This window comes from Nycticebus coucang, chromosome 3 (assembly GCF_027406575.1).
Source record: "Nycticebus coucang isolate mNycCou1 chromosome 3, mNycCou1.pri, whole genome shotgun sequence".
NCBI lineage: Eukaryota > Metazoa > Chordata > Mammalia > Primates > Lorisidae > Nycticebus > Nycticebus coucang.
The window spans coordinates 78715859-78740392 of NC_069782.1; the positions used below are offsets into that span (position 1 = coordinate 78715859).

The 24534-nt window shown below is 38.3% G+C and overlaps 1 protein-coding gene across 4 annotated transcripts in view; it reads right to left on the reverse strand.

The window, feature by feature from the left end:
• Nucleotides 1–24325, reverse strand: part of MAPK8 (mitogen-activated protein kinase 8) — a 109968-nt gene extending 85643 nt beyond the window's left edge. For 3 of the 4 annotated variants that reach the window (XM_053584615.1, XM_053584612.1, XM_053584616.1), the window contains exon 1: nucleotides 24147–24285. The gene's annotated coding sequence lies outside the window, so the exon portion shown is untranslated. Of the gene's footprint in view, nucleotides 1–24146 lie in introns of all 4 variants that reach the window. The other variant, XM_053584613.1, reaches the window with a different exon arrangement.
• Between the last annotated feature and the right edge of the window lie 209 nt (nucleotides 24326–24534).

Below are 24534 nucleotides of genomic sequence, written 5' to 3' on the forward strand. Positions count from 1 at the left end.
GGGCTGTGGACAGGGCCTGGACTGCAGCTGGTCTAGTGCTGATTCTGTGGAACGGGAGTGAGGAGAGGACGGTCGGCTGAGAGGGAACCAGACTGGAGTGGTGGTGCCCCAAGGCACAGAGCAGCAGCCGTTTTTGGCAACAATAGGGCTCACTCCCGGATATTCCGAAGCCACACACCCCCACTCTCTGGGCAAACAGAGGAGGCCAGGCATCTTCTCAGCTGGCAACCACCATGGAACAGATCTGGGATGGAAACGCAGGCCCCGTGAGTAAAGGGTTTGCCTGAAGCGGTACCAGCCTAGGTGGAGCGCAGTGCCGGCTGACTCCCAGGGTGGGGCTGACCCAGAGGACTGCTTTCCTTAGCCTAAAACGCACCCAGCCCTCAGGGGATTGTCAGCCTAGACAAAGGAGTGCAGGAGACTAGACCTAACAGCTAACCAAGCTACGAATACAAACCTTTGCATCAGCAAAGACAGGGCCTCAGGCGCAGGTTCTGGGAACTCAAAACAACTTCTCTTCTGCAGGAGAATTTAGCAGGGACAGAAACAAATTCTGCAAAGTTGTCCTGTTCGGTCAGTAACATCAATCAGGGGCGGGGCTGGAAGTGAGTGAACACCCCCCAGCCTCCATCAAGCGCCCGAGGTTGTGAGGCCTCACTTCCCCCTGCTGGATAGAGGCAGAGAGAAGCGGCCTGGCTGAGCAGATATAGATTTCCTTGTGATTCAAGCTGGTGAAAACTCCAGGAATATCTGCTCATTGGAGGTAACGGGGTCGCAGCCCTGCGGGGCTATCAGTAACTGGGTGTGACAGAGTGCAAGGTGGGGAAGGAGGCATCAACCTTCCCAGACTAATCTATTTCCTGGGTGGGTGCTCCTGACTTTAGGGAGCACGGGAGCATGTCATACCTCAGTTGTCAGCAGACCCCTGCGATCTAGTTGCCAGAGACCTTTTAAACTCTCCCACCTGAGACAGGTGCTGACTGAGACAACTGATTTGGACCTTTTGAACCGAGACAATCGCCCAAGGACTATCCAAGTGGTGCCCTGGGTGTGTGGTTGTAGGAAGGTCTGATTTTCCTTTTCCAATTGTTGCCTGTGGGGAGCAGGGTGACTTCATTGCTGGTATTTCTCCACAGCTGAGACTTCAATCCAGAGTAACTGTTTCACTAGGTTGGACAGAGACCAGCTGAAAACAAGACAGAACCACTTAGCCCCACCACACCAAACAGGTCCCCAGTTTCTCAGACCATAATAGCACTGTATGGTCCTCGAAAAAGCTCCAGGGGAAAAGTCAAACAATACAAAATTTACATGGGGCGGAATCAGCAGAAAAACTCTGGTAACATGAATAACCAGAATAGATCAAACCCCCCCACACCAAGGAGAGATATGGCAGATATAACTGAAGATCCCATTCATAAACAGCTGGCTGAGATGTCAGAAATCGAATTCAGAATTTGGATTGCAAACAAGATTAATAGAATGGAGGAAAATTTGGAATTAGAAATTCCAGCAGCAACTCAAATGTCGGAACTAGAAATTCGAGGAGAAATTCAAAAGTTGTCTCAAGAATTTAACGAATTTAGACAAAACCACCAAAGATTTTGACGCACTGAAGCAAGAATTTGCAACCTACAAAGATCTGAAAAATACAGTAGAATCTCTCAGTAACAGAGTGGAGCAAGCAGAAGAAAGAATTTCTGACATTGAAGACAAAGTTTTTGAACGCTCCCAAACACTCAAAGAGGAAGAGAAATGGACAGCAAAAACGGATCATTCTCTCAGAGAGCTCTAGGATAATTCGAAGAAGGCTAATATCCGCCTCATTGGAATCCCTGAAAGTGATGAAGTGGCCTCGCAAGGCACAGAGGCCCTTCTCCATGAAATTATGAAATTATGAAAGAGAATTTTCCAGACATGCCTAGAGATTATGAAATTCAGAAATCATCAGAGAAATACAAATCAAAACTACTTTGAGATATCATGAAACTCCAGTAATATTAGCTCACATCACAAAATCCCAAGACCAAAGATGTTGGCATGGATGTGGAGAAAAGGGAACACTTCTACACTGCTGGTGGGAATATGCAAATTAATACATTCCTTTTGGAAAGATGTTTGGAGAACACTTAGAGATCTAAAAATAGATCTGCCATTCAATCCTGTAATTCCTCTACTAGGTATATACCCAGAAGACCAAAAATCACATTATAACAAAGATATTTGTACCAGAATGTTTATTGCAGCTCAATTCATAATTGCTAATTCATGGAAAAAGCCCAAGTGCCCATCGATCCATGAATGGATTAATAAATTGTGGTATATGTATACCATGGAATATTATGCAGCCTTAAAGAAAGATGGAGACTTTATCTCTTTCATGTTTACATGGATGGAGCTGGAACATATTCTTCTTAGTAAAGTGTCTCCAGAATGGAAGAAAAGTATCCAATGTACTCAGCCCTACTATGAAACTAATTTATGGCTTTCATATGCAAGCTATAACCCAGGGCGGTGCCTGTGGCTCAAGGAGTAGGGTGCCGGTCCCATATGCCGGAGGTAGCAGGTTCAAACCTAGCCCTGGCCAAAAACCAAAAAAAAAAAAAAAAAAAAAGCTATAACCCAGTTATAACCTAAGAATATGGGGAAGGGCGAGATGGAGGGGAGGGAGAGGGAAGATGGGCAGAGGGAAGGTGATTGGTGGGATTACACCTGTGGTGCATCTTACAAGGGTACATGTGAAACTTAGTAAATGTAGAACATAAATGTTTAACACAATAACTAAGAAAATGCCAGGAAGGCTATGTTAGAGTGATGAAAATATGTCAAACAGTCTATAAAACCAGTGTATGGTGCCCCATGATGGCATTAATGCACACAGCTATGATTTAATTAAAAAAAAAAAAAAAGAACAGAATGCAGTAGCCCCATGTTAACAAATCAAAGAACTGGAATTTAGAATGCTGATCTAAGAATCGAGGACTTTAGTAAATTACGTTCTTCCTATAAAATAAAGATCCGCCTTCTATAGTTCCAACAGTAATTATGTATACCAATAAACTAGTTGCAAACGTTTAGCTTTCTGGACCATATGAAGTATCTTTACTTAGTTTTCTTTGATCTTTTATTATCACTGACTTTAATATTTTAAAATTCATATGCTAAATGGAATTAGTATACTTCTTTTAAAAAATAAGCCTCATTTCTTTGGACAGTATAGCTGTTCATAAAAATGTTTGTCTCCTGGCTACACCGAATTGCAGCAAAGGGCTAACTAATTCAAAAGCAATGAAATACAAGACTCTTGAATTCTGCCAATTAAGGGTCTCAATACTCTATTTTTAAATAACCGGTGCTTGCAATGCCCCATCAACGCATTATGGTAAACACAGTGACATCCACTACATCATAATCAGTATGAAGGGGAGGGGATAACCTGAAGCAGAATCACAAGGATTCTACTCAAGCAGCACAGGAGAGAGGAGGATTACAAAGCAAGTTTCCGGAGACTCAAGAGTTTGCAGCATATTGTCTGGATTCAGATTCTGGCTCCACCACTCATTAGATGTATGACCTTGGGAAAGTTAACTTCTCTACCACTCATTAGATGTATGACCTTGGGAAAGTAACTTCACCCTGCCTCAGTTTCCCCATCTATAAAATGGAGAACAGAAAATAATAGTATCTACTTATAAAGTTATTAACAAAAGTAACTCAGTTACCATTTGTAAGTGCTGGCACATAGTATTTGTTAAAGAAAAAGAAAGCTAAAGTTTAAACACTTTATAAATATATAAGTAACTATAGAGATGCAGAAAATCCAAATCCGATAACTCAGAATATTACACACTCAATTTTTTAACATCTTGGAAAGGAATATAGTATGGTGTTAAATTATCCCTTAACACAGCAAAAGTCCAAAGTGCTAAGCACAAATCACTTTCAGGGAGTTCCTAGAATTTAGTTAGATATAATTAAAGTATCTTTTCATCTATATAAATAGAACAAGCAAATGTTCTGTTTTTAAAATAAGAAAAGATACATTAAATGCTAGCATGAACAAGACACCTTAGTTGCTCTTACAGACTACTAAAGAAAAGCAAAAAGGCTAACCTCACGTTCCAAGTTGATGAAAGAAATGAACAATTGTGTAAAATTAAGACTACAGCTAACTTCTTAAGAAGTGGAGTATTCCAGGGTGAGGCAGAGTAAGTACAAGTTGAAATGCAGGCATTTTCTTCTGTCAGAAAAAAAAAGGAAGCACTCAACAATCAAGGCAGGTCAAAACAGACAAGAGCAGCTACCTTGAAAAATTCTCACTGACCAAATTTGGGACAATATGAACATCGAAAAGAAAAATAATACTTACAGCAAGCAAAAAATAAAATAAATTATAACAGAAATCAATAAAAAAGGAAAATAAAGAAAACAACAAAAACAGGCTCTTTGAAAATATAAATAAAATTGATAAGCTCCTAGATAAACTTACAGCCAGACCAATCAAGGGAAAAAAATAAAGAAGACAAATTACTAATGTAAAAAATGAAAGAGTAGCCCTGTTACTGATCCCAAGTACACTGAAACTATGATAAAGGAATACTATGAACAAATCTATATCTACAATATTGACAACTGTGATGAGATGGGCCAGTTCTACTAAAACTTTCCCAAAGAGAAACAGATAATCTGAATAAACCTGTAACTATTAACAAAATTAAATCAATAGTTATTGACCTTCCAAAACAGAAAGCATCAGGCCCAAATAGACTTACTGGTTAATTCTTCAGAACATTTCAGAAAAAAAATGGTAAGTCTCTATAAACTCTTCCAGAAAATGGAAACAGAGAGAACACTTCCTCACTTATTCTAAGAGGGCAGCATTATCCTAACACCAGAACTAGATAAAGATATTACAAGAAAGAATAGACCAATCTATAGACAATTATCTCTCAGGAATACAGAGGCAAAAATCCTCAACAACGTACAGTAATAGTACAAAATATTACAAAATAGTTGGCTATTTAAATTGCACATGAACTTTATGCACTTTATTCAGTATTAACATATTGAATCCAACAACGTGTAAAAGGAATAATTCACCATAACCAGGTGAGATGTATTCCAGATATGTAAGGCTGGTTCTAAATCCTACTAATGTAACCCACCACATCAACAGGCTAAAGAAGAAAAATCAAGATTATCTAAACGGATGTACAAAAAATACATGACAAAAACTAACACTTATTCATGATAAAAGCAGTCAGAAAACTAGGAATAGTAAGAATTTTCTCAATTTAATAAAGAACATCTACCAAGACCAAAAAACCCTCTACAGTTAGCATAGTATCTAATGGTGAAAACTGAATACTTTGCCCCTAAGATCAAGAACATGGCAAAAATATCTCCACTCACCACCACTACTAAACACCATACTGGAAGTCCTAATCACTGCAATATGACAAAAGAAAAATAAAGGTATACAGATTGGGGCATAAGAACTAAAAATTGTTTGTCTATATAGAAATTCCCAAAGAATTAACCCCTAATAAACTGCTAGATACAGCTATTCCCATTAAATGTTGGTTAACAATTCCAATACTGCCATAAATCCATACTGGAAATGAACAATTAAGTAAATGGGTGGTGTATGGTGGGAGGTAGGGTTTTCACTATTGGTTAGTAGGAGGAGAATACTAGAATGATCCATGCGATAATGGAAAGCTTAAGACAGAATTCTTGTTTAGCTTACTATAGATACAAATGGTTACAAACAGAAATATTTATATATATTTACACACTGTATAATATTTATATATCACATTAAATACATATCACTATATATCTATTTACACAGATGCATATGTAGATATTTTATATATACACACATCATTTCTTTCCTCCATCTGCTGAGGGTGCCTAAAAGAAACAATACCCTGTAGCAAAAGCAAACTTAACATCTAGATCTTGGTTTCCAATACCATTCTCCAATGTAAAGAAAAGAATTCCTTGGAGAAATGTGTAATTCTAGGACTGGGGCTAGAAAATATACAAGATGAGCTAGGAGCATCTTGTGGTGCCAGAAAGAAGGGCTCAAAAACAAAAAACACCCAGACTATTGGAAGTATGTCAAGGGGCAGAGAAGCCAACTACATGCACTCCCAATGACCAGAAGATGAAAGTTTGAGGGGGAAAAAAAGAAAAATAGAATTGCACTGCTGGCCAAAGAATCAAATAAACATCCATGACTCCATACTGATGTGATTGATTGAATTCATTAATGAATGGGAGAAAAATCTCCTGTACAGGACTCCAAACAATTTACACAGACACTCTGCTCCCAAGGAAGGAGTGGGGCATAACTCTCCACTCTTTAAGTGTGGACTCTACACAGTCACCTCTTCCAATGAGTACAGTATGAAAAGTGTAAAGGGAATAACTTCACAATGAAAAAAACAGATGAACATTACCTCAACAGGGCCTCAAGGTCAAAATCAACAGTTATAAATTAGATTACTTTATATGTACCCATGACATGTGAAGAAATGGTGCTTTTAACTCTGTCATCTTCATTCCAGAAGCCCCAAACCTAAAACTATAGTTTAAAAATGAGAAAAACATCAAATTCCATTGAAGGGGCATCCCACAAAATACTGAACAGTATTCTTCAAATCTGTCAAGATCATCAAAAAAAAGGAATATCTGAGAAACTCACTGCTAGGAAATCATAAGGAGATATGACAAGTAAATATGATGTGTATCCTGGATGAGATCTTGTAACAGAAAGGTAAACATTAGGGAAGTAAGCACTAAGGAAAGCTGCCATTGTTTGGAGATGACTATTAACCAATTTTCAGAATAAAGAGTTGGTATATAAAAGGGAAATAAACATTTATCTCATAAGGAAGAACTATCGTTCAATTCTAGTTAACAAGGGAAGGGTCTTTTTAACAGAGAAAAGCTAGCTAACAGATCCAGAGGAATGGCAGGATTAGAAAAAGTACCATTTTGCAAGCCCAAATGAAATAACTGATTCAAAGTTCATCAACACACGTTAAAATATTAAGTAAAAGGCTGCTGGGAAACAGGATATTCACAGGGAACAAAAATACCACCTCACTGATTAACCGCTAATTGTAAAGGGTGGAAAATCCATCTTTACAATGGATCACCTTAACTAAATGATCACACTTAAGGGAATTAACATAATATACATAGAAGCACCTAAGCAAAAAAAAAAAAAAAAAAACAACCTAAGTAGAACCCAGTCTTCAGATCCAATCTTCTGTTTTTAGGAAACAACAGTGGCTAGAAATACATGTTAAACACCCCAATAAAATAATCAGACAAATTCAAAATGTGGGAACTTTCATTGTGGTTTCTGTAAAAAGCCAATAAATACCACGGAGATGGGGGGAAAAGGAGAGGTGGGGACAACTGTAGAATGTTAAAAGTGACTAAAGGAACAACAATTAAATGCAATGCATAAACTTTGATTGGATCCTGTTTCATTAAAACAGTTACAATTGGTCTTTGGGGAGGGAAGGGACAGAATAAGATGGTGGAACAGGACTCTCCAGCAATCGCCCCTTCCCCCCAAGAAACATCATGACAATTATCATCATAAGAGCTAAAGAAACCTGGTAAGAGATCACAGTACTTAGATGTAGCCCAAATTGACCTTTTGGAGGGCACAATTAGAAAAACATGACTATAAACTACATGTTAAGATTTTTTAAGTATAATATAGTACGTAGTAGAACATGCTAACTTTTACAGAGATGCTTGCAAAACTAAAGCATTTAGTACTCAAGTGTTGCCAAAAAAAAAAGAAATCTATTGAGAGAGATATAAACAAATACAACAAAAAAAGTATTATATCCAAGTAGCAGTATACAGGTGTTCACTGTAATACTCTTTTACTTGTATGTTTGAATATTATTAAGTCAGGAGTAGTGTGGGAGAAATAGTCATTTTCAAAAATGAGGGGGAAGGTTGGCCAAAATGATCAGGTGTAAAGCACCAGAAAACAGTAATGGCAGATTCTATGTTAACATATTAATCCTAAACCTGTCTCATAGGAAACATAACCTGTATTATGAACATTACGAACATGGGGGCAAGAAACAGAGAAAATCAGATTAAGAAACAATTCCTATCTTCCAAAAGTTTAAAATATCAACCAAAACTCTGCTGATAAAACCATATGAAACAGAATACTCCCAATAGCTCTGATTTTCTCAAGGGAACAAAGAAAAGGTACGAAAGATACACCATTTTTCCTTTTCAATTACAATGATTGACAGTGTTAGAAAAATTTTATAATTTTGAAATTTAAAAAATATGGGAATGGCCTGGGGGATCAAGAAGATAAATGAACTCATGAAGACTTTAAATTTATAAACATACATATATAAAGATACAAAGTAACACAGTAAATCAAAATCAGTAACACTTTATCTCCAACATTAATAATGGGCTCTACAGAATTAAATTCTCTCTGCAAGCCCTCATATATTACTGGCTATACTACAGATGTAAACTGCTATAAGACACAACTGTAAGTCCAGCCCTAAAGCTAACTCCTTCATTGAATGATTCAAAAGGCTATCATAGGGTTTCTCTGAGAAATAAACTTCAAAATTTTACTCAGTTTTATCAAGTAGACACTTTTTAAGGCCTTCTCCACAGGATTCTACAGCCTTTTAATTATTACAGTATCATGGGAACAAATATGTCCACTCCCTTTATATGTGACTGCCCCTTTTCACTCCCAATAAACACAAAACTGATATCCTACTTCCCTAACTTTGCAAAAATATCTGATTTTCTCTGCCAGTTTTCCCTCTCTTGTCTATCCTTGTCTCATTTTTCTCTTGTCTAGTAATTATTATAATGTATAAAAACAGGTAACCAAAATCTCACCCTGCAAAAAAATTAAATCCAAATATACCAAAATTTTAAATAAGGGATCTTGTGATATAAACCTTCATCAGGCTAACCAATTACTTTGCTTACAATAGTAAACTAGGTAATTCAGGCCAATGCATCTACTGAGAGCAACCAGAAGTGGATAGCCTCCTAAGCCCCCAGAAGAAAATTACAAAAAGAAAAACCAAAACTTTGCTTGAAGTGCTAAAAAGGCAGTAAAAAGTAGGGAGACCAAGATCTGTCTGGGAGAGTAAGAAATCTTCAGAGGTGAGTCTGGTCCTGGCATCTGGCAACATTTCCCCCCTCCCCCCCAAAGGCTACCTGCCAATTACAAAAAGGTAGCTGAAAAGCTGAGCCTGAACTTTCAACAGATCTATGTAACTAGAGGGGATTAAATGTTAGAACTAATTATAGGAAAAGAAAACTAAACTCAGACATAAAGATGAATAAAATAAGTGAGATTAAGTATACACAAAAGATGAAACATATTGAAAAGTCAGATTAACTAATAAGTGATAGGACTGGTGTTCAATAATATATAATAACAATATTGGTGTTCAAAAAGAGTTAGAATGGTGTAGGGATGGGGGAGGAGACACTGATAACACCCTTGACTTTATATTGGGATCCCAAAGGGTCCAATCCTAGGAGTAAATAAAACATAAAATAGACCAGCTTTTGCAGACCCTAAACTGAATTAAGATGATCAGGGTTGCTAGTACTACTAGCTAGTCTCTTTCCAAAGAGAAACAAAAATCATCTCTGGAAGGAGAGAGCATCATTCTCAAACCTTCACTTATCTTTATAATTTTTCATATATGTCTTAGCAAAAAAAATCCAAGTTATGAGAACAAGACAACACAAGTGAAAGTCTAAGGAAAAACTTGGAGAACCCAGATAATGAAGTTATTGAACACAAACATGCATAGTATATTCAAAGAAAGGTTTTGTTTTGTTTTTAAGAGGCTCGTGAAAAGATTGGCCCAGTGCAAAATCCCGCTACCTTGACAATTTCAACATACTTTATTCCCTAATCTTTACAGTCATCTCTGATGGACTCTTTTAGAAATCCTCACAGCTATTCTAAACCCTCCTTATTTCCCTTCAGTCCACATGCATCTGGAAAGAACACTTTACTAAAATAAGAAAAGTCAGTCATCATCAATCTAAAGGCATTCCTATAGGCTCTCTAACTTGCCTTATCTTTACAGAGGCAGGCACAACAGAGTGAACTGTTATGGACAGCCACCATAGCTCAAATCAGAAGTTTTACATTATAACCCACTACATAACACTTATATATCTATATAGAAGTACACTCACTCATCTAATTGAAACAACTTTCAAAAACAATTCTGAACAACAATAATCAAAATAGTGTGACTAGCATAAGGAGAGACAGAGAGATCAATGGAAAAGAACTGAGGGCCCAGAAATCCACCTACTTTTTTTTTTTAAGAAGGTCATGACAATTTGATGAGAAAGAATAGTATTTTCAACAAATGGAGCTAGGACAACTGCATATATGTATATGCAAAAGAATGGTCAAACACCAGAAAATTAACTCAAAATGGATCACAGACCTAAACATAAGAGCTAAAACTACAAAATTCTTAGAAGAAAACCTAAGAGTAACCTTCACAACCTCAACTTAGGCAACAGCTTCTAGATAAGATAGTAAAAGCACAATCAACAAAGAAAAAATGGGTAAACTGGGTTTCATTAAAATTAAAACCTTTTAAGCTGCAAACAATACCATCATGAAAAGTAAAAAGCAATCCCCAAAATAAAATACTTATAAATCATACATCTGTTAAGGAATTGTATCTATAATATATAAAGAGTTCTTATTAACTCAATAATAGAAAGATAAATAACCCAACCCAGCTTTGCAGCAATTCTACTCCTGGGTATATACTGAAGAGAAATGAAAATATACAACACACAAAAACTTGTACACAAGTATTCATGATGGCATTACTTATTATAGCAAAGAAGTGAAAACAGATCAACTGTCCATCTACTAAAGAGTGGATAAATAACATGTGGTCTATCTGTATAACGGAATATTGTTAGATTATAAAAATGAATAAAGCACTGATACATGCACATGATAAATTTCATGCCAAGTGAAATAAGTCAATCACAAAAGTCTGCCTACCATATGATTCTACTTAGATGAAATATCTAGACTAGGCAAATCTATAGAGAAGAAATAGATAAGTACTTTTTGGGCCTGGGGAGAGGAATGGGGGTGACTGCTAATTAATATGGCGTTTTTTCTGAGGTGACAAACGTGCTATAGTTAGGTTGTGGTGACGGCTATATTACTTACTCTATGAATATACTAAAAAAGCTTTGAGTTATATATTTCAAATGGATAAATTGGAATGGTATGTGAATTATATGTCAGTAAAACTGTTAAAAGAAAAACTCTTAGCCCCCTTATTACATGGCACCCACACTGATATTTTCTACTTCATTTCATTTAAAAAGATAACACAACTTGTGATCTCCTAAAATTCATTCTTCAACCCAGTAATGGGTCATATCTGGCACTGCCACAGAGTTTCTATATAACACCAGAACTGAATCCCACCATCTGCTATTATCAGAACTAATCACATCAGACCTAACATCCCTGCTAAATTTCAGTCACCTGAAAAAACGCCAACTCTCCCTGGTTATCTATTATTTCCTGAACTCTCATAGTCATACTGCTTTGTACAGCCTTCATTTTACTCCATTCCTCATTCCTTCTAATTCCTTTAGTCTTCTGAAATTCCTAATTGTGACAAGCAAATGTAGCCAATTACACCATTATCCTGTATCTATTATCCTTTCTTATACTATATACAGGGTGTCATATATAGGAAAAATTAACAAACTCATATTTGATATATGTTTGATATTTTTAGTATCTTTCATATTTATATATCAACATGTAGAGAAATATCTTGTAAAATTATGTTAATAATTTTGTCAATAAAGGTACATTTAGCTACAATTTCCCATTTTCTTATGCATATATGGTAACCTTTAGGACACCCTGTATATACTTTTTTGTCATATTGTCCTTTTTTATTGTCATCTATCCTCCTTCCAAGTCTCCCTCATTCATTGAGATATTAGCAACTGGTTTACAGTATGTATCCTTATTCCCCTTATCACCTGCTGACTTTGCCATTCATGCAGACAGTCCTATTCATTCATTCAGAGTCTCACTGTGTCACTCTGGGTAGAGTGCTATGGCCTCATAGCTCACAGCAACCTTAAACGTCCGGGTTCAAGTGATCCTCTTGCCTCATCCTCCCAAGTAGCTGGGACTATGAGTGCCTGCTACAATGCCCAGTAGTTTTTCTATTTTTAGTAGAGACAGGCTCTCACCACTCTTGCTCAGGCTGGTCTCCAACTCCCAAGTTCAGGGTGATCCACCTCACTCAGCCTTCCAGAGTGCTAGGATTAGAGGCATTGAGTCACAGTGCCTGGCCCAGACAGTCCCTTTTAATACCTCAGCTTTTTTAATTCACTGGCCACTTCGAGTCTACAGACTGTACCTAAATTCCACCTCAGCAGCCCACACCTAACATCATCCTAGGCATTATCAATGCCAGTAACTACCAGCAGTGAAATCTCTTTGAGAGATCCCACTCTGACCAAGGCATTCAATCCTTCAAGTCCACTTACTCAAACCCTGTCCCCAGACAACAAGCACTCTCTTAAAACAGTTTTTCAATTCCTTGTCCCCTTTTCCTTCTTTTACACTGACCTGGTGTGATGGTTAGTTTGATGAGCAAATTTAGCTAGGCTGTACTACCCAGTTATTCAATCAAACATGAATCTAGAGAGGGTCTTTGGTAGATGTGGTAAATACCTACAACAGGTTGACTTTAAGCACAAAAGACTATCCTTGATAACGTGGGTAGGCCTCATTATTCAATCAGTTGACTTTATTCAAAAATAGGTTTCTCTGAGAAAGATAAAAGTCTGCATTAACTCCTGCCCAAGAGTTTCCTACCTGCCTGCCCTACAGATTTCAGACTTGCTAGCCCTCAGAAAAAGAAATTCCTTGAAATTCCAGTCTGTCTGTCTCTCCAACTAATTCTGTCTCTGGAGAACTCTGACTGATATACCTAGCAAAATCTCACTTTGGATAAATCCAACTATCTGCCCTTACCTGTGCTTATATCTAATCAGTTAAATCAAGCTGGAGGAGGGGGTAATCACAAAATGAGGCTGACTAATATCACTTTAAATTCAAGATTTCAAACTCCAAATGAGCATCAATAATTTTTGGCAAACTGCTTGAAAATCCCCACACTCCTATCCCCCTCTGCACCCAAAGGAATCTCATACTTCATTGAGAGAACAGAAACCACAAGAGACGATGAAACCCAGGAGGACAAGCCTCCACTTTCCAACAACCAGCCTTCCTCACAAGGGCACACAGATGTTCTGCCTTCTCTCCCTGTTTGATGGCGCTTCTAACAGGAGCTAAACTCTCTACCTATGCTCTGCATCTTCTTTCTTGCATATAATATTCTCTCATTTTCACTTTCTCCTTTCTAGATCCCACATTTCCCTTTATCTACCAAACCACTTCTTTGTTCCATTTCAGAGCTAATCTTGAAAAAAACTGTCTATACCCACTGTGTTAGCTCTTGCTCATTTCTCACTCTTTTTAAAATACTTTCATTCTTTTTTTAACCAACTTCAACTTGGCTTCTTTTTCCCCACTCTAATAAAACTTCTCATCAAGATAGTCGCCTGTGGCTCAGTGAGTGGGGCGCCGGCCCCATATACTGAGGGTGGCGGGTTCATAACCCAGCCCCGGCCAAACTGCAACAAAAAAATAGCCGGGCATTGTGGCGGGCGCCTGTAGTCCCATCTGCTCAGGAGACTGAGGCAAGAGAATCGCGTAAGCCCAAGAGCTGGAGGTTGCTGTGAGCTGTGTGACGCCACGGCACTCTACCGAGGGTGGTACAATGAGACTCTGTCTCTACAAAAAAAAAAAAAAAAGATCACCCATATAATCTCTCTGTGCCTGCTTCCTTACCTGTAAAATGGGAATAACAGTGCCTACCTTGTAGGGTTGTGTGATGTTTAAGCAACTTCACATATGTTTAGAGAGTAGTATCTAATATATGATAAAAACTAAGAATAAACTAATAATATCATTATGATATTCTGGATTATTGCTTTCCTTAGATTCAAATTTTTAATCTCTAGCTTAATACGTAAAATATAAATGGCGTAGTGCCTGTAGCTCAGCGGCTAGGGCACCAGCCACATACACTGGAGCTGGCAGGTTCAAATGCAGCCTGGGCCTGCCAAACAACAATGACAACCAAAAATAGCCGGGCGTTGTGGCGGGCACCTGTAGTCCCAGCTACTTGGGAAGCTGAAGCAAGAGAATCGCTTAAGCCCAAGAGTTGGAGGTTGCTGTGAGCTGTGACAGCACAGCACTCTACTGAGGGTGACATAGTGAGACTCTCTCTCTCAAAAAAAAAAAAAAAATATATATATATATAAACTACATGATCATCATTAAGCAATGAGATCTCTACTGAACTTCAGTCAAGTATCTTCAAGTAACCAACACATAATTTCATAAGGATGAGCTACCTCAGACCCAATCACCAAATCAAACTCACTCCCTCTACCCCGTCACTCACCTGAAAGCCTTTCTGACTTGCTGATTTTTGCCAATATCATTTTACCAAGCATAATACCTTCCTGTTACATTTATTCATTTCTCACTTCTCTGTGTCTTGACCTCTACCTTGAATGTATGCTCTCTGACAGCAGACTAAGGTATATTTTGGGGAACTGCCTCTGTGTGTTAAGCACATGAATGCAGCCTATATGCACAGGCACAGTCATGCCTCACTTAATGAAGGGAATACTTTCTGAGAAATGTGTTATTAGGCCATCTCATCATTGTGTGAATATCAGACTGCACTTACACAAACCTAGATGGTATGGCCTACTGCACATCTAGACTATGTGGTATAACCTATTGCTCCTTGGCTACAAACCTCTACAGCATGTTACTATACTGAATGCTGCAGGCAATTATAACACAATGGTATTTGTGTGTTTGAATGTATCTAAACACAGACAAAATACAGTAAAAATACAACATTTTAATCTCATAGGTCCACTGTCGTATGTTTAGTGCTTGACTGAAAGATCCTTATGCAGTGCATGGTTCCATAATATTATCAAAAAAGACATAAATAAGTATATCTGGCATTCACTATCAATGATCTATTTAACATTTTGAAAACCAGGCAGTGCCTGCAGCTCAGTGGGTAGGGCACCGGCCACATACGCTGGGGCTGGTGGGTTCAAACCCAGCCTGGGCTAGCTAAAAACAGCAATGGCAGCTGCAACAGAAAAATGGCCAGGCGTTGTGGCAGGTGCGTGTAGTCCCAGATACTTGGGAGGCTGAGGCAAGAGAATCGCTTAAGCCCAACAGTTGGAAGTTGTGGTGAGCTGTGACACCACAGCACTCTACCCAGGGTGACAGCTTGAGACTCTGTCTCAAAAAAAAAAAAAAAAAAAAAGAAAGAAAAAGAAAAGTAAAAAAGGAGAGAGAAATAAAGATTTTAAAATGCTATTAGGAACCAGATATCAACTTTGAAAGGGCACAGGAAACTTTCTAGGTGGTGGAAATGTTCTGTATCTAGATGTGGGGATTACATAGGTGTATGGGCTATTGGGCTGTATATGTAATGCTTGTGCATCTTACTATACGTTAAGTTTTACACAAATAAAATGAAAAACAAAGTGATCCCAACAGTAATAGCAACAAGACTGGTAGAGAAGGAGTACAGACTAGACTAGATGGGTCAATTCTAGAAGTTCCTATAAGAGAGAAGCCAGAAAAAAAATTCTGAAAAATAAGAACAATGGCTGGGCAGGGTGACGCATGCCTGTAATCTCAGCACTTCGGGAGGCTGAGGCAAGAGGATCATTTGAAGCCAGGATTTGAGACCAGCCTGGGCAATATAGTGAGTCTACAGTTATAGCCGTTTTGTTTAAAACTTAGCCAAGTATGGTGGTGCACATACTTGTCCCACCTACTCTGAAGGCAGGAGGATCACCTGAAGCCTAGGAGTTCAAGGCCGTAGAGAGCTATGATCATGTCACGGCACGCCAGCTTGGGTGACAGAGTGAGATGCTGTATTTAAAGAAAAAAAAATTTTTTTAATTAAAAAAAAGAGAGAGAGAAAGTAAAGAAAACTAGCCCTATCATTACATATATCATTAAATTACAATAATTAAAACAGGATAACTTGGTTCCCAAATGGACAGATTGGTCAATGGAACCAATAGTACAAAATATACTAGAAATCCAGCAAATGATACAGGTAGCATTTTAATCAATAAGACAGAGATTATTTAATAAATAATGCTGGGACAACAGGATGGTCACCTGATACAAAAAAACAAGGTTGAACCTATATATAATATTCTACCTTTGAAAAGAAAACAGCAAATTAGAAAAATATGTCCCAAAAATAGCATGGAGCTAATTTCCCTAATGTGAAAGTAAATCCTACTAATCTAGGAAAGCAGGCAATAAAGTAATAGAAAAAGATGCAAGAATAAGGGACAGTTCACAGTAAAGAAAATAGAAACAGCCCTTAAAAGAAGTGGGCTAAGGCAGGTGGATCCCTTGAGCTCAGTAATTCAAGACCAGCCTGAGCAAGAGGGAGACTCTATCTCTACTAAAAAAAAAAAAAAAAAGCAGGGCACTGCGGCACTGCCTGTAGTTCCAGCTCCTCAAAAGGCTGAGGCAAGAGGGTCATTGGTGCGTAAGAATTTGAGGTTGCTGTGAGCTACGAGCGAGAGAGTGATACTCTGTCTCAAAAAAAAAAAAGACAAATGAAAAATAAAAGATGTTTAATTTCACCCAAAGAGGTGACAAGGAAGAAGCAAGCATCCTTACACAGTACTAGGGGAACGTAGCTGAACAACCCCTACAGGCTGTGCTTCAGCAATATACAAAATTACAAATGCATACTTTAGCAATTCTGCCTCTAGAAACTGATCCTATACATTGCTATACAAGTGTGATATGACGTATGCACAGGTAAACCACTGCACCATGGCTTCCAATAGCAAAAGACTGAAAACAATCTAAATGTACATCAAAAAGAAGCTAAATAAATGGTATATTTATATAATGATGTTATAAACTGAATGTTTTTGTCTCTTCAAATTTGTATGTTGAAGCCTCCAATATTATGATATTTGGAGGTGGGGACTTTGTGGGGGTAATTAGGTTTAGATGAGGTCAATAGGCTGGAGCCCCCAGCACAGGTTTAGTGTCCTTATAAGAGCAGGACGAGACCAAAGCTCTCTCTGCGCATGTGAGGATACAGCCAGAAAGAAGCCATCTATAAAACCAGGAAAAGGGCATTCACCAAGCAACCAAATTGGTTAAGCAACCTAATCTTAATCTTCCCAGCTCCCAGAATTATGGGAAATAAATTCTTGTTGTTTAAACCATCCAATATATGGTATTTTGTCATAGGAGCCCAAACATCCATCGAGTGGTTTCAGACAAATGGAATACCATAAAGCCATTAAAAAAAAAAAAGAAGAACAGTATTACTATTGACATACTGATATGGAATAATCTCTAAGTCATATTGTTAAATTAAAACAAAAGAGGCAGTATGTATGGTATGCAACAACTCAGATTTAAAGGGGGTAGAGGATATAATCCTTTAATTCAATGACAAGGTGAAAATCTGCAAAGCTATTAGAAATAAAAGTGCTTCAATATGTTTAGTACAAACATATTTGGTGGCAAAATCTGACAAGAAGTGGCATAAGACTTTAAAATCTTTATTCATCCTACTTACTATTCTATTTATGTTTTCAAGAGAAAATTGTTTTCAAGAGAAATATTATTGTATTTGATTATGAAATGCTACCACCTCCTACTAGGGATCTTGGATAATACAGTAAATATACTACATTATCTTTCCACAATTTAAAAAAAAAAAAAAACCTTAATTCTGAAATACATCTGGACCTAGAGTTTTAAATAAGGGATTTTGTATATATACATATATATCTGTATTTACTTGTATATTACATAAACTACCTTTGGAAGGATTCACAGGAACCTTAACACTGTTTCCAGGTAGAGGAACTGTGTGACTGTGAATTTTGAATCAAAGTGAATGCACTAGTCAAAATATTAACAAATAAAATCACTAAAACTTTTAATTATATCCTCAATAGTAACAGACAAAGCCAGATACCTTGGTTTTTGAAAGTCACCCTTTTTCAAATCAGAGGAAATCTATACAACAGTAGCTTTATTTTATCTCACCTTTGGTTAAATCAAATGGAATCTGCGACTCAAGGAGCCACCCTCTCCGGAACAAGTCAGAAAACTGTTGAGTTTGTAACTCATTAATAGCTTTTAGTAAACAGCAACTTCCTGATGTTTTTGATGTTTCAGGCCAAGCAATGCAGGTGTGTGTGGCTGTTTTTCTGTTACAGTGTCCCCAGATATAAGGCAGGTGACAAGCCTGGACCTCTCAGCACCAGGAGGCAGTAAAGCCCACATTTCTCAATACTGAAAGAAGACTTAAAGTGCTCCTAACACATATCTAGCCCTAAGTCATTAACAGTTTTAATACACGAGTTTGAGGATTCCAGGTAGTATCTGAGTAGCATCTTTTCTACTGATTTTCATATACTTACTCTGATATCTTATCAAAATGACTTTGAGGTGACTATAACATTTGCCTTTTCTTACTTTGGATTTTGATTAGTCAGTACCACACACTCAACTTAAACCAGAAATTAAAAAAGAAGTCATAGTGCTTTCTAAAGTTATAGAATAAATATAAAGGCATGACCAGAGAGGCTAAGGTTTGGAAGTTCCTAAATGTCCCAGTGACAAAAGAAATTCACAATGAAATGACTAACAATTTTCGCTTCCTTGTGTAATAACATAAATGCACATATGTATGTCCTTATCTTCTGTCAAGTTATACATAGAAAAGGTAGTATTTTGAAGACAGTACTAAAAAAATAATCTCCTTTATTTTTAAGAGACCTCTAGAAAATATTTAATGAATTGCTGTGATCACTAGGTCTCTGACAAATTTGTAATCTTCACAGAGTCAAAGATGCTAATAAAATTAAATTTAAGAGACATGACAATATTCCATTTTCTTCAAACGTGTTAACATGACAAAACTAAGCTCAGTTCCTGAATTCCCATTCCTTTAGATAGCTGTCAAACCTAGAAAAACTTAGGCAATACTCTGCTGTTAGAAAGGGTAAAAAAAAATGGTAAAGCAACTTTGAATCAGAAAATGTGGCAAATACTATCCTTTCAATATTTGCTTTTGGAACACTTCCAAATTTTAAGGCAGAGAGGATTACTGGTGCAAATGTTAACATAAATCATCTTAGTCAATTCAGATTAGATGAGACCATGAAATTTAAATGAACCCCCCACCCCAACACAGAGGGAAACAACTGGAGTATTCTGAAGAAAGAGAATATATGCAATGCACTAAGGTGGTTTTAAATTTACTTGGCATTTTACATTTGTTTAAAGTTAAAAATAATAAGTAATAACAATAGCTAAAACTTCCTAAATACTTATATCTACTGTTCCAGATACCATACCAGTGCCAAGCACTTAATATGCAGTACCTTATTTAAACCTCACAGCCCTATGATGTTATATGCTATTATTATTCTCATCTGACAAATAAAACAGGCCCAAATATGATATATGTATAATTTACACTGGCCTATGCCACATAGTTAGATTTGGAGCATGTATTAGAGATCAGGGCTGACCCTAAACCTCATGTTAGCAATTACTATGAGGTTTGAGTTCCTTAACTTTCTAAACAATTGGCAGATTTTAACTAAATCTGATGTACTATTAAAGGGTAACAGGAAACACAGACATTTGCTGTATCTGTAATAAACCCTATCACCGTAAAAGAGATTGGCAATTCTTAAATCTTCCAAAGGGTCTTATACATAGACGCACAATTTTAAAAAATTGGATTTCGATGAAACTTAGTCTACCCAGAGATTTATTTGGGGGAAGCCCTCTCATATGTATTTTAAAAGAGCATAAATGCACTATTTGGAGACGCCTTAAATTTCACCCCTGATCATGAGCTTCTTGAGGATAATAAACTCTTCATTTTCACATCTTCTACAACATAAGAGCATCAAGCCTCCTTAGAAGGCATGGTACTATGGAATGAATAAAAATCTACAATTCAAGGAATCTCTAGCTTATGGTGAAGCATTCTATTTGTTTTATAAGTCTAGATATTAAAGAAAAAATTTAACTCAATAATTTTTCCTGCTTCTGAAAATTACAAAAGTCTAACTTTGATTACTATTCTTGACCTGAGCTTCTCCTTATCACCTAAGGAGGTCTCTTTTTTTGTCCCAGTATGTTTTCTGAAAAATCACCTGAGAAACAACCCTTCTTTAAAAAACAAATAAACAAAAAAGTCTAACAGCTTCAGTTTACAGTTCTAAAGCCAAAAAAGCTAAGCAACTTGCCTAAGGCTCCAGAGCTTACGGCTGACAAAGTCCAAATGTACTAACGGAACTGAGAAGGTGAATCTGGGTCTAATTCCTGGATTGCTCTAGTTTCACCTACTGCCCTGAATGACAGGACAACTCCTATTTCTATACTCCTGTCACCTTTTAGGTGGTAAATTCTGTAGATTCAGAACTCATTTCTGAAATCAAAGTTTAAGTTAACCTGCATTACAATAAGAATGTAAAGCTTACAAATGTTCAGGTAAAGAGCTGATGACTAAGACAACAAGCAGTGCCACTGAAACAGGCAGATGATTCATATGTAACACTATGTAGTATAATGACTTCCCTACATTACATCAAGCAGAAAGGCTTCTACTACCCATACCACTGACTTGACCAGAGACCTCTAAAGAGCTGGAATCTTAATGGCAGACATTATTTTATACTTCTACATATGCAGCAAAGCATCTCAACCATGTTTGGCTGATGCCTCAATTATGCCAAAATTCAACCCACTGGCAAAGCAAGACCAACAATGAGCAGGATCCTATTCAACAACCTCTTAGTTACTATTAGATAGTTTGTGACTAATCATTCAACCACAAATTACTTGAAGTTGTATCACCAGAGCATCTAGTATCCACATAAGATCATTTCCATAATATTAGGCATTAAGTAGTTAAGATTGCAACTGTATTCACTTTAGTACAATTTATGTATTCTTACACTAATTCCTTTCCAAGTGGTGCTTCCTTCAGGAAGGATATACTTTCCAATTCTGCCAAGGAGATTCACTCTCTAGTAATTCAGTCATGACCCCAACTAAGGCAGGAAGGGTCTGTTCTTAAATCTCACCTTAAGTAAGGGAGCCCTTTTCAAATTCACTTAGAAGAACAAACTTACTAACAAAATCAGTGCTATCTCTCCCTAACATAATTTGGAGTAGACATGGACTAACTAACTGTTAATGGGTATGCAGCTTCTGGGATGATGACAATGTTCTGGAATTAGTGGTTATCAGTGCCCAACTTTATGGATATACTGAAACGTACTGAAAACCACTGAAACGAACGCTCTAAAAGGATGAATTTTATACTATGTAAATTAAATTTCAATAAAGCTGCTATTTTTAAAAACCAACAGAATCTGGAAAACAAAATAACACAACTCTTGGACTGTACATTGCCTGGGAGCTACTGATTATCAGTAATCCTTACTGGAATCTGATATACCTTAACCAGGTAAAGCGATAAAAATTTGGTTATCATTTTTTTTTTACTTCAGTCTACAACAAACAGTAAGTTCAAGTTCTTTCATATCCAAAAACAAATGTTGAAATATATTAATTAGTGAGTACAAAAGAGCTGTAACTTGGATAAATCAACATTATTTAGAGTTTTAGGCCCACATGCTTTGCCAGCAATGTTAGTACAAGTTAAAATTTAAAATTAAAGGAGGATGGGTGGAGGGAGGGTGATTGGTGGGATCGCACCTACAGTGCATCTTACAAGGGTACATGTGAAACTTAGTAAATGTAAAATATAAATGTCTTAACACAATAACTAAGAAAATGTCAGGAAGGCTATGTTAACCAGTGTGATGAAAATATGTCAAATGGTCTATAAAACCAGTGTATTTTGCCCCATGATTGCATTAATGTACACAGCTATGATTTAATAATAATAAAATAAAATAAAATTTAAAATTAAGCATTTTTAATAAACAGTTCTAAAATGTCACTAGAAATTAAATATCTCTAACAAAAAACATTTATACAGCTTTGGTTCTAGCTCTTCCATTTATAGTAAGAGTCACCAAAAACTTTTCAAATAATACTCACAAATGTATAAAGGCAACCATTTTAGATACAACTGAAATATCACTCTGAGTGTCTGTGTATGTACTCCACAACCTACACTGCTTTATTAATCATATTAGAAAACATTTAGACAACATTTTATTTTAGGATAGTAAATAGCCCAGAAATAGTAAGAAAAAAACTGATTCTAAAGTGATTCAAAAGTCCCTGTCATCATAACAGATAATGTACATGACCTGATCATTTAGCCATCTGTGAGAGTTGCATGAAGGTTCTGAAACTTTATAAAAAACATTAAAAGTGTTTTTTAAAGGCTTGATTTACATATTACCAATTATAAAGAGCTTTGCATCAATCCCACTTTTGTCGAACACTTACTATATTCCAGGCTAGGTTATAGAGAAACAAGATGCAAGACAGGCCTGCCCTCAAGGAAGTTCCATTTTGGTTGCTTGCTTTTGTCAGGAACAGCACTAAACATGTTCACTTACAGCATGGGACCTCCTAGGTTTAATGTTAACCACAGCAGGGGAATCTGAGGTAACCATTACAAATGACTGTAAAACTGTTAAGAGTGGAAAAAATAAAATTTATAAATAAATAAAAGCGATTTTATATTTAGAGCAAATATAACTCTACTTGCTAACATAACATTTCACTTGGACTTCCAGACACATCGCTAAAAAACAGTAAAACGACCCAGAGTATAATTATAACTTCCTTAACACACATCATTTATATGACTGTCTCACTTAAAAGTACGTCTACTGTACTTCGGTCAAAGAATCCTCTTACATTGAAAGATACTTCTCTTTCCCTTCAAACCTCTCCATCTAGGTACAGTACTGAACACTTGCTGAATGAATGGAAGAAATAAACAGATATTCTAATTGCCAAAGAGGTACTTGCTGGATACTCATGTCAAAACGCAACAGAATGAAAGATCAGAATTCTACTGGAAGGATCACTGAATTTCACAGGTGAAAAAATAGTAATCACTGGACATTGTCTAATACCGTGTAGTCAACATGTTATTAAATTCACAGTAAAGATCAGAGAGAACTTTCAGAAATTAACAGTATTCATCACGGTACTTGGTTCTACCATCTCTGGATGGGGAACACAAGCGCAAGACAAAGAAACCGGAGGATGGAGTGAAAAAGTCAAAAGGTCACCACCGAGTGACCCTCAAAAGAAATGCGCGCCGACCACTAAAGCTGGGGCCGAGGTTGATGGTCACCTCCCGCTCAAGTCCTGGGCCTGGGCTCTGCCTCGCAGCCCAAAGCTGGAAGAGACCCTTTTTCGGCGTCGCTGCCTGCGTTCGCACAGAACGTTAGCACAAAGAAAGCACCGAGAAACAAAATACGGTCCCCACGGACGAGGAGCAGACATGAGCACCCGTCGACCAGAGCGCTCTTCTCAGCTCCCGACACTGGAGGAGGCAGTCAGGGCGCGGCGGGCCGTGGAGGCGCCTCCGTCCCGACCTTCGCCCAAGTGTTTCAGAACTTGCCATCCACCCCCCTCTCCGTTTTATCCTCCGGACGTGGAAGGTGAACACGCGCGAAGAAAACGCGCGAGGACCGACCGGCAGCCAGAGCTCAGGGCGGAGGGCGGCTGGCCGCGGCGAACTAGGGTCCCGCAGCCCCACGCCCCTTCGGCCGGCCCCCGCCTCCCTGGCCGCTATTGTTCCCGCGCCGCCCCCGCCCGCCGCGCGCTCCCGCCCCCACTCCCGGGAGGGGGTCATGGTTGAGAAAAAGGCGGCGGCGGCGGCGGCACAATAACATAAACACGGCCCGGCCGCCGGTCACCGTAGCCCTGGGGCTCCTGCCGCACTCACCCGACAGCTCAGCGAACGGCGACAGAAAAGCCCGCTGGGGGGTACGGGCGCCGTCCGGGCGGTCGCCGCCGCCGTTACCCAGTGCTGCTCGCGACTCCGCACTCCCGGCCGCGTCGTCCGGCCTCCGCCGCTCCGCTGAGTAACACGGACGCGGGCCGTCACCGCGCACGCCCGCCCACGTCATCGCGCAGGGTCCCACCTCTCCGCCCCCAAGCGGCCCGCGGGGCGGGGCAGCCCCGGGGCCCGGATTGCGGGGGCGGAGCTGCAGCTCGAGGGTGGGGCTACTCTGGGGGGCCTAGAGGACTTGCGGAGGTCGCCGGAAGGCGGAGCTGCGCGAAGAGCCTTGGAGAAGGCCTCATGAGGGGCGTGCCCAGAAACGAGAGGGGGC